Source organism: Azolla caroliniana, unplaced genomic scaffold (genome assembly GCF_043228905.1).
Source record: "Azolla caroliniana isolate FFs.n. ecotype wild unplaced genomic scaffold, voAzoCaro1.0.p SCAF_6, whole genome shotgun sequence".
Classification (NCBI taxonomy): Eukaryota; Viridiplantae; Streptophyta; class Polypodiopsida; order Salviniales; family Salviniaceae; genus Azolla; species Azolla caroliniana.
In genome coordinates this window covers 3,632,814-3,647,405 of record NW_028230441.1, presented here as the reverse complement: position 1 = coordinate 3,647,405, position 14,592 = coordinate 3,632,814, and positions in this window count along the sequence as shown.

The following is a 14,592-nucleotide window of genomic DNA, read 5'->3' as shown; positions in this document are numbered from 1 at the left end:
GAAAACATTCGATGCAATCCACATAATGTGAAAGTGAGCGAGGAGTTGGTCATGGACAATAAATGGACTAATGATATAAGAAGACTATGGTCTAATGTCAAATGGATGTATCATGATCCCGCTCATAGGCTGGCTGGGAAAATTGAGGAATGTGCATGTTCCTTTCAGAAGAAAGCAACTGAAATTAGAAAAGAGATGAAGGAGAAACTACAGAGAATGCAATGGACACTTGCTTCTATGCAGCGACTAAGAGAACAATACCCGAATAATGTATGAATTGAGGCCCAAATAGAGGAGGCAAAATGCAAATTGGATATGTATTAGAAACTAAGGACTACTAATGCCTATCGTAGTAAAGCAGTAAATTGGATGAGGGTAGGAGACCGTGTTACGAAAGGTTTTTTTGAAGCTGTAAAATGCAAAGGCTCCGGGACCCAACCTTCATGTTTGAAAAAGACAGATGGCACAATGACCACGTGCACGGAGGAAATGCTTAAAAAGGCCACGAGCTATTATATGCAACTACTAAATGTATGCAACGAGGAACATATTGAGCAGGATGCCTTTAGAAATATAATAAACAGGATACCGAAGAGAGTTTCGGCTCAAATGATGGACCGTTTAAATACCCCTATTTGTATACAAGAATTGTGGGATGCAATTTCAGATATGAACAAACAAAATTGTGCAGCCATTGATGGACTCCCTATATATTTTTACATCAAATATTGGGATCTAATTAAGGATGACATGTTGGAAGGGATGCAATACATTATGGCTGAAGGTATAATGCCTCCGACAATGTGTCGAGGAATGATTTATTTAATTCCCAAGAATGGGAAAGGTCTAACTATGCTTGATAATTGGCGACCTTTGACGATTCTCACTAATGCCTATAAGATCATGGCTAAAGTTGTAAGTAGTCGATTGAAAACGGTCCTAGGGGACATAATACATACAACGCAAACTGGGTTCCTCGAAAACCGGAGCATTGTTGACAATGTGATAACTTTTTGGGAGTATTCAGCATGGGCAGAGGAGCAAGGAGTGGACCTAGCAGTAATGTTACTCGATTTTGAAAAAGCATATGACAGGATCTCATGGGAATTCCTGCAAGCATTGATGGATGCCCTAGGCTTCGAGCAACAATGGATCCTTGGATTGGCTGCCTTTTATAGGGATGCTTCCACCTAGGTTTTAATGGTTGGAAGCTTGGGGAAGCTTGGTTTCTTATGGCGGGGGGGGGGGGGGGGGGGGCACAGAGGAAAAACATCCTTGTGCAAAGGTTGCATGGACTACACTCATAAAAGATAAAAGTGAAGGTGGGGTGGGACTTATAGATCTTGTGGTGCAAATGAAGACCTTGCTAGGCAAATTGGTGGTCATGAGCTTGCAACCGCCTGAGGCACCTTGGAAAATTCTCTGGCGACACAAATGGAAGATGTGGTTGCCAAGACATGGTGGAAGTTGGCCAAGTAGCGCTTTTGGGGGGTTTATGCCAGAAATGCGACCCAAATACCAGGGATGTACATAGAGTATATGTGTTGTTGGAATTATGAAGGCATGGAATGGAATAAGAAAGGGAATCGTTTGTAGGTGGAGAAATGATGCATATGCTCGAATGTACATGCCTATTGTTTGGAACCCATTAATTAGAGATGTGGATGGGTTGTTGATAGGACAAAAGGCAAGCTTCAAATCGGTCAATTTAAGCAATGCCCAAGGGAATACATTGGCAGATTGGAAGAGATTTCTATGTAATGATGTGGGCACTCAAAAGGCTAGAATATGGAGGATAAACAGGGGTAAATGCACGCTAATGAGGATTACATATGCCTTTGCACGCAGCAGGCAAATCTTGGAAGATGCGGCCATAAGTCCCTTTGAAATGGAATGGACAGGACTTATTGATGCTAAAAATTATCTAATTGGAATTAAGGGAATGAAAACCGGATCTAATGAGGCATGCTACTATAAAAAAGAGCATAGAATGGTAATATGTGAGCAACCAGCCTATCAAACTAAAAGGCCGATTAGGTTGCTTGCAAAAAATGGAAAAGGATATGATAGTTGACCCCGAGCCGAGTGAGCTCAAACCAACGACAGTGTGTTAGCCGATAGAAGGGCATTCAAATAAGCTATCATGGGACCCCACGATGTATTTCTGGAAAACTCAAGGTCAAAGTGATGGTGCCAAGTTAGTGCAATTTTTCAAGTACAACACGAAAATCGGGAGGCAAATTATCCTAAAACAAGAACACAAAGATATTGCAACTCGTAATTTTTGGATACAAGAGGGCATTAGTGAAAGGATATTAGCTAAATTCTGGAAAATGATATGGCATGACATCGGTGACCGTAAGATAATGATGTGTTTATGGCTTATTGTGCATAGAGCCTTGCCAATAGGGACATGGGCTAAAGGCCCCAATGTAGACCCTAGATGTAGTGCATGTGGACAACTAGAAAGCATTTCCCATTGTCTCTAGGAATGTCATGAGGCTACGATTGTATGGAGAAGGGCATTACAATTGCTTTGCCATGCCTCTAGCTCATTTACCCTCAATTGGGGACATGCTTGTTGGAATTGTCTTGATGATGACATAGAGAAATTTGATAGCACATGTACAACTATGTACAGAGGGGAGAATGGAACTATTCGATTGATCGTTGGTAACAGTGCACCTAGAAGTAATGCCCAGAAGTAGAAAATTGAAGATCTATGAATGTTGCTAGCACCCATTATCATATGGAACATTTGGACCGCAAGATGTACCAGGGTATTTTCAGCAAACAAACGGCCTCCAGCAGAATCTATTAAGCTAATATGGCACACATTAATAACTACTTTGAGATGATGCTTCAAATTTAATGAGGTTGAATTTCAGAAAACAATGGTGTACTACACCGATGGCTGTAGAAATTGGAGTGGATATACGATGGCAGTACGTAGTACCGAGATGGTTGTTCCCCCCTCCCATTAGATGATAGAGGGGTGTGAATGATGTGACAAACATGGAGAACAAACATGTGGGCTATTTAGTGTAAAATAAATAAGTGATGTAGCCCATATGGAAGTAGGTAATGTCTAAAGTTGTGTATTTTATGTCATTTTAATTAATGGAGTATATTCTTCTTTGGAGAAAAAAAAATTGTGCAATTTTTTTGCTAAGACTGTGGTTTATGGATAAGATGGTGGCTGTCAGTTTATACCTCAAGTGGATGAGAACAAGCCCAAAGATTATTGGATAAACATCTTGTGTGTGTTGTTTATAATACATGTATGTGTTAGATGATATGAACTACAAATCACGATCAATGTAAAAGTTTTGCTTTTAACATTCGCACATTTTGAATACATTTTTTTGTACTTTGTGCATGTGTATCATTTGAAACAATGAAGTTAGTTCTGTGCACATAATGTTAGTTTTGGCCCCTTATTAGTATGTATTTGTTTGTGTCTTTCTGTAAAAATCTCTCCTAACTAATGGGAAAGTAGCTCCTTACACCATAGCATGCTCCCTAAATCCGTCCAAGAGGAACCGTCCCCCTATATCTACTCTAAGATATTTCACCTTTTTCTTTGATTGCTCGTCAATCACCCAAATCCTTTGTTCAAATGTTTTAAGCTCAACATCATAATTACTATAATCATCTATAATCAAAATGAAGTAGGAGGATTGGCCACTGTATTTGTTTTCATTTTTTCATACAAGCCAACATGTACCAATTTTACTCTATTCTTGGCCTTTTGCAAAAAAGATTACCAATGTTTGCTTTCCCATCATGCAACCTTAGACTTCTAAGGCACTTCATCTAGTTCAGAGAAGTTGTGCATGGGCCCTTCTCCTTACATCTATGATATGAGAGAGTTAGGTGGCTAACGAGCCCTTTCACAACTCTTCTCAAAGTAACATTGGTAAGTTCTCCTCGAAGGAAAGTGAGTGACTTCGCATTTGGGTGGTCAATGTTATAACCAAGACATCAAACAATTGTTGGCACACGAATACACTTTTGTTACAACACCTCTTCAAACTATGCTAACCCTACCTCAACACTCAACTAAGATTGACTTTATACATATAGTTGATTGATCTTATCACCGAAATATAATGCAAGTTACGTCTTGTAATATTTTCTCTTACTTTACTTAAAAAAATTAAACTTTAGCACCTGGCGCAATTTCAAGAGTTACTATAACCATTTACATCCTCTAATTACCTTCATTGTATGCTCAGGAAGACATTGATTCCTCCACTAGCAACTAAATTTTCTTTTTCTTGAGTTGCCTTTGTCATTTTTGGTCTATCTTGATACATTGATGTGAGAGGCACATGAGTTATTCTCTAGCTACAATTATGATAGGTTAAGTGCAAGTACATATTGTCCACAACAAGGCTTCATAAGGAAATCTTCATCCAAAAACACATACCTAATTCGCCTTTTATTTTTCGATATAAACAAAAGAGATGTGATCATTAGCCTTCTTAATAAAACCCTTGCTAGTTTTCTCAGCAACATATATGTATATTTGTCTTGCCCTCAAATCCCTTAAATATATTGTCTTTGAATATTTTAATATCCATGCACTAGCAACATGTGTAGCAATTGCTTGCTCGTCTTCCTCATACGCAATTGGCTTTTTGAACCTTGGCTTTTGGGCAACTCACAACAAAACTGATCTTCACCTTCTTGTTCTTCTTATGTGAGAATTGCGTAACCCAAGCCCGTATGCTAGTTGTCTCTATGCCTCACATTGTGATATATTATTTAAAAATCACGTGCTTTAGCTTAGTTACTCAATCGATTCATCTTCTTGTTTTAGGAAAGGGGCATCAAGCAACATGGCATGGATGTTGGGCATTAGAGGAACAATGAAATGTATAAAGAAAGCATCAAAAATCTAGAAGATGCATCAAAATAAGAGGGAAGGAACAAAAAAACTAGATTAGGTAATAAAACCCATGCACATGGACTTCTTGTTTTGCTATATAACACACAAAATCTATTATATTTTAGAAATTTATCAAATAATACAGAATATTGCAAAATGGATAGAACTAAACTACTTACACAACATATGTAAAGTTTTTACGTAGTTTCAAAAAAGGAATATATTTTCCTTATAGAAAGGTTTATATCTTGCGATGGCAATCCTTCAAGTAGGAGAAGTTAACCATTGTTTGTGATTATACCTAAACAAGTCTAGGTAGTGCAGTTAGGATTGATTATGTTAAATGTAATATATACTATTATTGTTGTTCTGTAGAGGAGATACCATTAGCAACTCCTATTGCATCATGCCCTCATTGAAAAGCCTAAACTCAATGTTTTTTAAGGAATTTGTGAGTGTAAATGGGTCCATGTCATTAGACTCCTTTAGTTCATTACAGCTTGTAGATTATGGCTAGCCTTTGCCCATTGATTCTCTTATAGTACAAATGCTCAACGTTCACTAATATCACATTGTGTAGCTCAAGCTTCGAACAACAAAAAATTGTTGAATCTTCATAAAAACATTTCTAGGAAGATTGAGTAAGTATACACACTTATCAAAACAAAATGCCTACTATTACTTTACTTATCTTCCAAAGGATATCGGTGAGGTGACATAGGTCCGAATGTATGGGATGTATTATATTTGATGAAGAGCAATGGATCATAACAAGTACTTACTTTTTTTTGAAGAGTAATCAATTGTAACAACTTTAAAAAGTGTGCATGCGACATTACAAATTTGCTTGCATTGTTGGGAATAGTAGTCTAAAGTTCATTTTTTGGTTCATTTCTATAATTCATTCAAATACTTGTCATTGAGTCATAAATTGATGTTTTCTGAAAGAATGAAAATAGGGCAAAAGAACTTTGCTTTGTTACAAAGTAAGTGGAAGAACTTTATGGTAAACACTTCCCATTCGTAATGTTTTGTTAGCCCCTTCAAATGAGTAGCCCTTGTGTAAACATTTTCCATATTAACTAGCTAACAACTATGCATCTTTCAGGATAATGCAGGAAAAGTGTTGGGCCTGAGAACTCACCTTGCCTGGGTGTGCTTCTTACTTTAAGGTCCTAGACAATCATACATTATAACCTTACACCTTAGAGTGCAGTTATCTACAACACTTGCGAAGTGCACCAGTTAGAGTCGTTGCTAAATTTGGAAAGAAATAGATGCTTGATCCTTATCCTTCAATTGCTCATACGTGTGATATGTTGTGGTTATATGCAAAAGACTCAATTGCAAGATTAACATGGGATCCGGGGGGCTGGTTTTGGTCACATTCCTTGGGAGAACAGATCATAAAGGTTCCTTTCTCTCAATACTCAGTAAAACTTGGAAGAGCACTACTGCTTTCTTGGAATGCAAGAATACCTGCAGTTCAGAAACATTGGACCACTTGGGGGGTCTCAACTTTGCATTTGAAAACCTATTGGAAATGGATTTGGTCATTCAAGGGGCCAACTAAATTTATTCTCTCTAGATGGGTATTAGTGCATATGGCCTTACCAATTGGTCACTCATTGAAAGGGAATATAACACCTAATCTTCGACAATATAACACCTAATCTTCGACAACCTTGAAAGCAAGTGCGATCTGCCCAGATATGGAAAACAATGACTACAATAACGATATGGGCATTATGGAAATGTTGATGCAACCGACGTTATGATGTGACATATTAGTGTCTCTCATATGTCTTGCGTGAGATATGGGAGAATTTGGTCGCAGTAGTCCGCGGCCAGTATGACAACATGCAAGGTTCACCAAAGACTGAACAAGAGAAAGAAGAAGCTCCTTCACTTATGGAAAATGGTACCCCTATTCTTTGAGTCAACTCAAGGGCCTCAATGGAACACTATCAACTTCCTTGGACCCTTTCTTGATTAACAGTGAAGCATGGCAGAATGCAAAAAAAAAAAAAAAAACCTTTTACAAAGTTCTAGTTGTCTTAGGATTATCGTATATCATCATTGTACATGAAAATTGTAAGCTTTTGGGCACATAAGCTTAAGTTGTAGCATTCACATGTTTTTCTTAATACTAATGAGGAAAATCTTTGAAGAAAAAAAAAAACTATGCATCTTCCAATGTTTTGTGATAGGGATGTTTCATTCCAACATTTTTGTGCTCGTTTGCTCGTTGTTAAACATGTGAGAGTCAATGAAGCTTCTTTCTACTTCGACTTTGATGATGGAATGTGAGACAAGAAAATAATTATGGTAAAGCATAATTAGATTGATTTAAACATATAGACCTATAATGTTTTGACATTAACCGCATCTTGTAATTAGATTTTTGGCAATGATTCTATTTAGTCCAATTCAAACAACATTGTAAATAATCTTATTGGTAATCATCTTAACAAACCAAATCCAAACATCATTGGAAGTCATGCTCATGAGATTCTAAAAACTTTAAGATGTTTTCTCTTGAAATTTTGTTTTCATGAAGAAACGCGTGTGAAACTTTCAACAAAGATAATATAAGATAGACGCTCCATGCATTTTTGCCTTAGTAAGTCATAAAAACTTGAATATGTTTTCTCTTGAAAGTTTATTTTCACATAAAAACTTGTGTGAAACTTTCAACAATTTTCGAATAAACATTATGCATTGTTGATTTCGTAAGTCATTAAAATTTTTAATCTGGTTTCTCTTGAAAGTTTGTTTTCATTTAGAAACTCATGTGAAACTTTCAACAAAGGTTTTGTGTAAAATAGACATTCCATGCATTATTGCTTCAATGAGTAATTTTGATCGTTTGTATTTTTTTGCAAATCCAATGTCATCAAGCAAGGTAATAATGTTGTGAATGTTCTATGTTTTAGATGTTAGCAATGGGTTGTACTCATTCAAACATGAGTGTTCTTGTTTATGTGTACGAATTCAATGACAACATACTTAAATATTTTAGATTCAAATTGTACGCTTTAAAAATCAATGAATTGTAGCTCGATAAGTTTGTGATCCTTTTGTGTCTCAAAGAGGTATCTCTCGATTAATGTGTTGATTTGTATTTTAGATTCACTTGTAAGTTAGCACTAGCAATAAATGTTACCTATTCATACCAATTTTCCATTTTTTTAAAGTCAAGATTCATCGTGGCATCAATTAAAAGATGCCCAAAGGCTACAAAGAATCCATACAATAAATTTTCCATTTGTCAAGCAATATATATCATCATGACTAAAAATTATTATACACCTTCTAATCATCATGATTTTTTTCTAAAAGGAAGCTAATTTCCCATTAGCTAGGAGAGATTATTAAAGAAAGACTATACAAGGTGGCTTGTACATAAATCAAGGAATAACCCTCCGACCAAGTTCAAGAATATGAGACTACGTACATATCCTTTCAAACTGACTATACAAGGTGGCTTCTGATAATCATGTTTGTATATACACTCTTTTTTGTTTGTATTTCTATTACGTTCACCAAGCAAGATTTCCTTATGAAGCCTTGTTGTGGACAATATGTACTTGCACTTAACCTATCATAATTGTAGCTAGAGAATAACTCATGTGCCTCTCACATCAATGTATCAAGATAGACCAAAAATGACAAAGGCAACTCAAGAAAAAGAAAATTTAGTTGCTAAAAAGGTACTATAACAGAAAATACCACCTCAGGCCTTAAATCGGTCACATTGAGAGAACTAGCTTCTGTTCAAATGAATATATAGGTTCTACATTCAACATATGTTAATCCTTGACACTAACTGTTTGCGGTTGTCTTCTGAATCAACAGAATGAAAGCTGTAACAATACTTGCATATATTCCATTAGGGATCTTCTTCACAATTTTTCCCACATGAGGTACGTCATCAGTAGCGCGTTTTGTCGCAAATGCTAAGGTGGGGGCTGCTATCAAGAATATCAGAAGATTCTTTTCCACTTTCTGTACCACTTCAGATGAAAATTTCCGAATAAATGCTGTGAATTCATCTCTGTCCAGCATATCATTATTGTTCGTATCAAATGTCTGAAACACAAAACCACATAGCGATATAAAAATGCATTTAAAGTATGTTTGAGATGTGCAGGCAAATTTGTTCCAATTAAATAAGAAGGGTAGGCAAATTTGTTCCAAGTGTTGGATTGGTTCCCAAGTTGCCTCTGAAATGGGATACCCTTTCCATAGGACCGAGTATTGAAGTTGCCGTCGATGCCAACGAGAGTCCAGAATCTTGTTCACCTCATACTCCTCACCTGTGGAAAGCTCAATTGGAGGTGGAGGTGGAGAGTGTCTTTCAGGAATAGTGGATGGATGATAAGGTTCGAGAAGAGAGGCATGGAAGACATTATGAATCCGGTAGAGGTGTCGCAGTATAGACATAGCCCATTGGTACGTCGATGGTGTCGTTCGGTTGTGGTGAGTTGGGCTTGAGCTTGATCAATTTCCATCAGCATAGGATCATTGAACGATGTCGTTGGAGAAGATCTCGCAGTCACTTGGGGTTGTACCATAGGTTTAACGTGGAGAAAGGGCAACAACTTGGAAGTCGCCCCTTCCTCTTGTCGAAGTTCAAAAAGGCGGTTGTCATAACTAACTGCTTGCGATAATGAAGTCAGCTATGGGAAGTTTAGTAGTAGATTCTTAACATCACTTCGAAGGCCCCGACGAAAATGGTCACAAAGGGCTTGGTCGTCCCACTGAACATCACATGCGCATATCTTTGGGTTTGTAGCCGAATAATAAGCTTGATCTGATTTATGAAACCCCGGAATCGCGCCCTTGTGCCATCGAACTTGTTGGGTAAACTAACATTGGGTTCTATAGTTGAAGTGGGGTGAAGAGGAATTGGAGTGAGAATTGACGAGGGGCCAAGCTCTACAGATTGGAGATTCCTTGATGTAGGAGGGCACTTGGGTTCTTCATTCTCCAATTCCATTGGAGTCCTAGCAAGAGTTTCTGGAGAGATTCCCGAAGATTCTCATTTTCAAGTTGAAGTTGATGCACGGCTGCCAATAGTTGATTTATGTTCTCGGTAGAATCTGACATGATGAGGCTTTGGAGATGGAAGGTGAACAAATTGTCATGGACAAGTAGACGAGGCTCAATACTAAGATAGTGAGAGAGAGATCATAGACAAGATAATAAGAAAGAGACAGAGAAAGTAGTCAAGAGAACAAGAACTGAATTATGATTTCGTAATTGGTGTTGTTCACCTTGACTAAGGCCAAGGTGAACCCCTATATTTACAGATGTTTATGGGCTCTAAATGTAGCCCATGCAAAGACTCATTTTCATGCACAAGCTTCTAGAATGTTCTAGCTTCTGGAGCTTTTTGGAAGCTTCTAAAATCCTACATGTAGAATAGATCATCTACAATAATCTAAAAAGGTGACATGATTATGTATCAGATGTATTGGTTAAAACATATCAATTAAATACAATAGGTCAAGAGTTCGAATCATGACATGACTTTCATGTCCATGACAATTTCCAACCATGAGGGCTTTATGGCTGCCAAGCCAGAGAAGGGATTTGCATTTTTTAGGCAAGTCAGCTACCCACAACTTTCTTCAATAAGCCTACATGCAAGTGTCATCTAAGCCCTCCTCCCTCCATTTACTACCAAGTGCAACTTTGTTAGGACTTTATGGCTGCTAAGCCAGAGAAGGGATTTGCATTTTTTAGGCAAGTCAGCTACCCACAACTTTCTCCAATAAGCCTACATGCAAGTGTCATCTAAGCTCTCCTCCCTCCATTTACTACCAAGTGCAACTTTGTGAAAACCCTGATGTTGAATGATATTTCGGCCAATTTTTTTTGTATACTGAAACAATAGTTTTTTTTACCTTTTTTTCTTGTGTCTGATAAAAATTTTGAGGGGTCCCAATTAACTTTCTCATTTTTATAGTAAGTATTTTATTTAGAGTACAAGTCATTGCCTTTTTCACATGGGTATGTTACACATGAGCATGTTATGTCTGTTACTCATTTTTATAGTAAGTATTTAGAGTACAAGGCATTGCCTTTTTCACGTGCGTACTCCTTAATGATCACAAAACTCCTCTAAGGTTGTGCTTCGGTGCAAATTGCATTTCTAACTGGGAGGATCCATGATGTACTCTTTGATTGTTATGGTTCAACTTTGTAACGTCTTATTTTTTGCCACCATATCCCACCTCCGTAAGTGTGGTGTAGTGTATACGTTCTTGAATCAATCCATCCTCCTTGTGTAGTGTGTCTAGTTTTACACATAATTATATAGCTAGGCCGCTTAGGATCATCAATATTTTTTGCCCATAGGTGGAACTGAGAATGATAGACTGTTGACCGAAGGTGGGGATTGGTTGATGCATATTGTTTGGTTGTCACGCTCACAATGATGGAAACAAGATTGCATTCATCTTCGCTCTCCCATTTCGCCTTTTGATCACACAAAAAGTATCCTATCACAATGCCAAAGGGATGCCTCCAATGTTCTTACAACCTCTCTTCTTGATCAAGACAATATTTACCACAACATGATGAGTATTTTCATAGTATAAAATTGGGGTTGAAATCTTAACATCATTTGTGACTCGTTCCTAATATCCTTGTTGGTGTGTTTGAAGTTCTTGTTAATCCAAAACGTCTTCAACATTTCTCTTATCACATTGTTGCTCTTGTTGTTGGTTGCATTTTTGTAGTCTTTCTTTCTTGCCTTCATATGATTGACACGAGGCTCTAAAGTGACCCTTTTGACTTTATATTAACTCATTTTTCATTTCACATCTATTGTTTAATATCATCGAGTCACATGTTGTCAATTGTGTATCCCCGTTTCCTTATCTTGGACATTGAATGAACTCACTTGCTTACATGTGTACCCTATATTTTCCATTAGTTTCCAACCTGGACATACTTAACATGTTGTTGGTTTGCCTATTTAGAGAAAGGAGTTTACTTTGGTATTATCTATGAGAGTCAAGAGAATGAATTGACATCCCTATTGTTTGTTCCTTTGTCACCTTCACGCTTGCACAATTAGCAATCAAATTTACTTAACTAATCTAGAGCAATGTGATTGGTTTTACAAGTTACAACTATATTAACATTGCCAAGATTTCCATCATGTGAAAATGCAAAGGCCCATGATGCTAATGGACAATAAATTGAGTTTTCTCAAGATAACACAAATAAAATTTTGACAATCTTCCATGATACATAGTAGCATACTGTTGAGATATTGTGGTGTGCATGTGTTCCTTTGTGGCACCCTTTTAGCACACCTTTTTAGGATGCATGTACCTAAGCCAACCACCCTTTTAGCACACCCTTTTTAGCTAAGCCAACCCAAATGGGTACCTTTGTATAAACTATAAACTGAGCAAGAAGTAAGAAGCTAACTAAGTTGGTTTTGATCTTTTACGTGAATTTCACATATTGATGGAGATGCGGGGTACCAGTCCCCCACATCCAAGCTTCCACCTCTTCCCCTTCACCTAGGTTGCCCACTAGCTTCTTTTCCCACGAGTTTCCCCGATCCCCGTCCTACACAATAGCCCTCTTGTCCCCCACCTCAGCCAAGTCTAGATGGCCCTCAATCCGCAGGAGGGATTGATCTCTATCCGCTAATTGATCTTTCCCTGATCCCCCTCTGACCCGATAGCCCTCATGTCCCCCACCTTAGCTCATTCCACAAGAACGATGGATCTCTATCCTCCTATAGCCCTCTTGTCCCCCACCTCAACCAAGTCTAGGTGGCCATCAGTCCACGGGAGGGATTGATCTCAATCCGCCAATTGCTAGCTCGTTTTCCGTCACTAGCCCCATCCAACAATCCTCTTATCAGGGCCGCCAGTTCCACGGGAATGTCCTCAACATTGTTACAACTCAACTAGGTGTCCAACAGGTGCCACCCTTTTAGCACACCCTTTTTAGCTAAGCCAATCCAAATGGGTACCTTTGTATAAACTATAAATTGAGTAAGAAGTAAGAAACTAACTAGGATAGTTTTGATCTCTTATGTGAATTTCACAATATCAAGTTGAACTAGATTTAGTTAGTTAGTCAACACACGTAACTAGTAGTTACCTACATAGAATCTAGTTAGTGTGTTGACCCTTAAAACCTTAAATAGGATTTTGTACTTGAGTGGGATACATTGCACATCCTCCACTCCCATGTTCATTTAATATAGGACTTACACCTTTGTACCTATATTCTACTCACACATGTGAACATTTGCACATGAGATGTACATATATATATATACCTCATTGTGGGTATTTTTGCATTTGATGATGCTTTTTAATACACTATTGTTAATCATCCCCCATTTATATTAATGTTCATAACTGTATCTTTCTCTCTCTCTTCCTCACACACACATATCACATAACCTTCCGTTGCTTAACTACTCACATAGTTATCACTAATTAACCCCAATTAATTACCTAATTATTAACACATACTTTAACTCATGTCCATAATTTGAAACAAGTTTCATATTGGCACCAATGGTGTTGAAAACGTTAGGGAAATTCTTAATCCTTACTTAGAAAATATCATGACTATTTTTATTCTAAAAATTATATCTCTTTAGACAAGATTCTTGATCACATACTCAAGATAGTCGGAAACAATATCATCAATCCTATTCCTAATTCATAATAAAAAAACTCACATCAAGTATTCCATATTTTGTGATCCCATTTATGGCGCATGATCTTTGAATCATCATAAAACTTGTTCTAGTGTGCACAATTTCAATCCCCAAAAAATATTGTAGAATTCCAAAGTTATTCATTTGAATTTAAATTTCAAATTGTTATGTGTTTTACATCATTACATGTAAGTTGTTATGTTCGTGCCATTATAATAAATCTCCAAGGTCCGCTTATGGATTGTGTTAATGTGATGTTTGGTCACACGTGGTTGTATAAACTTGTGGCATTGTACGATTTCATATGCTAATTATTGTAGAATCTCACACGATAGTAAAATAACAAACATGTGTGTGCGCCAAGTGGGATGCATGTATTAAAATTTAAGGGTAAGTGGCCAACATCATACATGCATAAAACAAGGGTACTACTATATTTAGGAAGGTTACAATGTTGTCAAACCATTATGGTTCAATGACAATTGACCGTTAACACATTTGTAATCACTCTTATACATATATAATAAGAATTGATTTTCTCACAATTTTATTTTCGGCTTCAACTTTGATAATTTGGTTCGTCACTTGATAGTTACCTTAACAATACCATGCTACCCCAATGCTTTGGTAGTTGAATCATTTTCTAGAAATCAATTACATTTTATATTGTTTATTTATATTTGTTCATGATCAAAACTTAACCCATAATGTTTGGTTAAGGAGTCCTTATTCTGTATAGTAAAGTTGATCATATGGGCAATTCGAATGTATTAATTGTGCATTATAAGGCATCTCGTGATGCAAATGTTAATCACAAATAAGCAATTTGGGAGGATTATTTGTCTATTATAAACTTACTGTACGCTAGTGCAAAATATGTATCAATGTGGTTTCACTAATTTGAGGTTTGCTTTTCAACCATGGCCAATAATCATCATATAGTTGGATAAATAAAATTCACAATGTTCGGGAGTTAGTTATAGTGCATCGA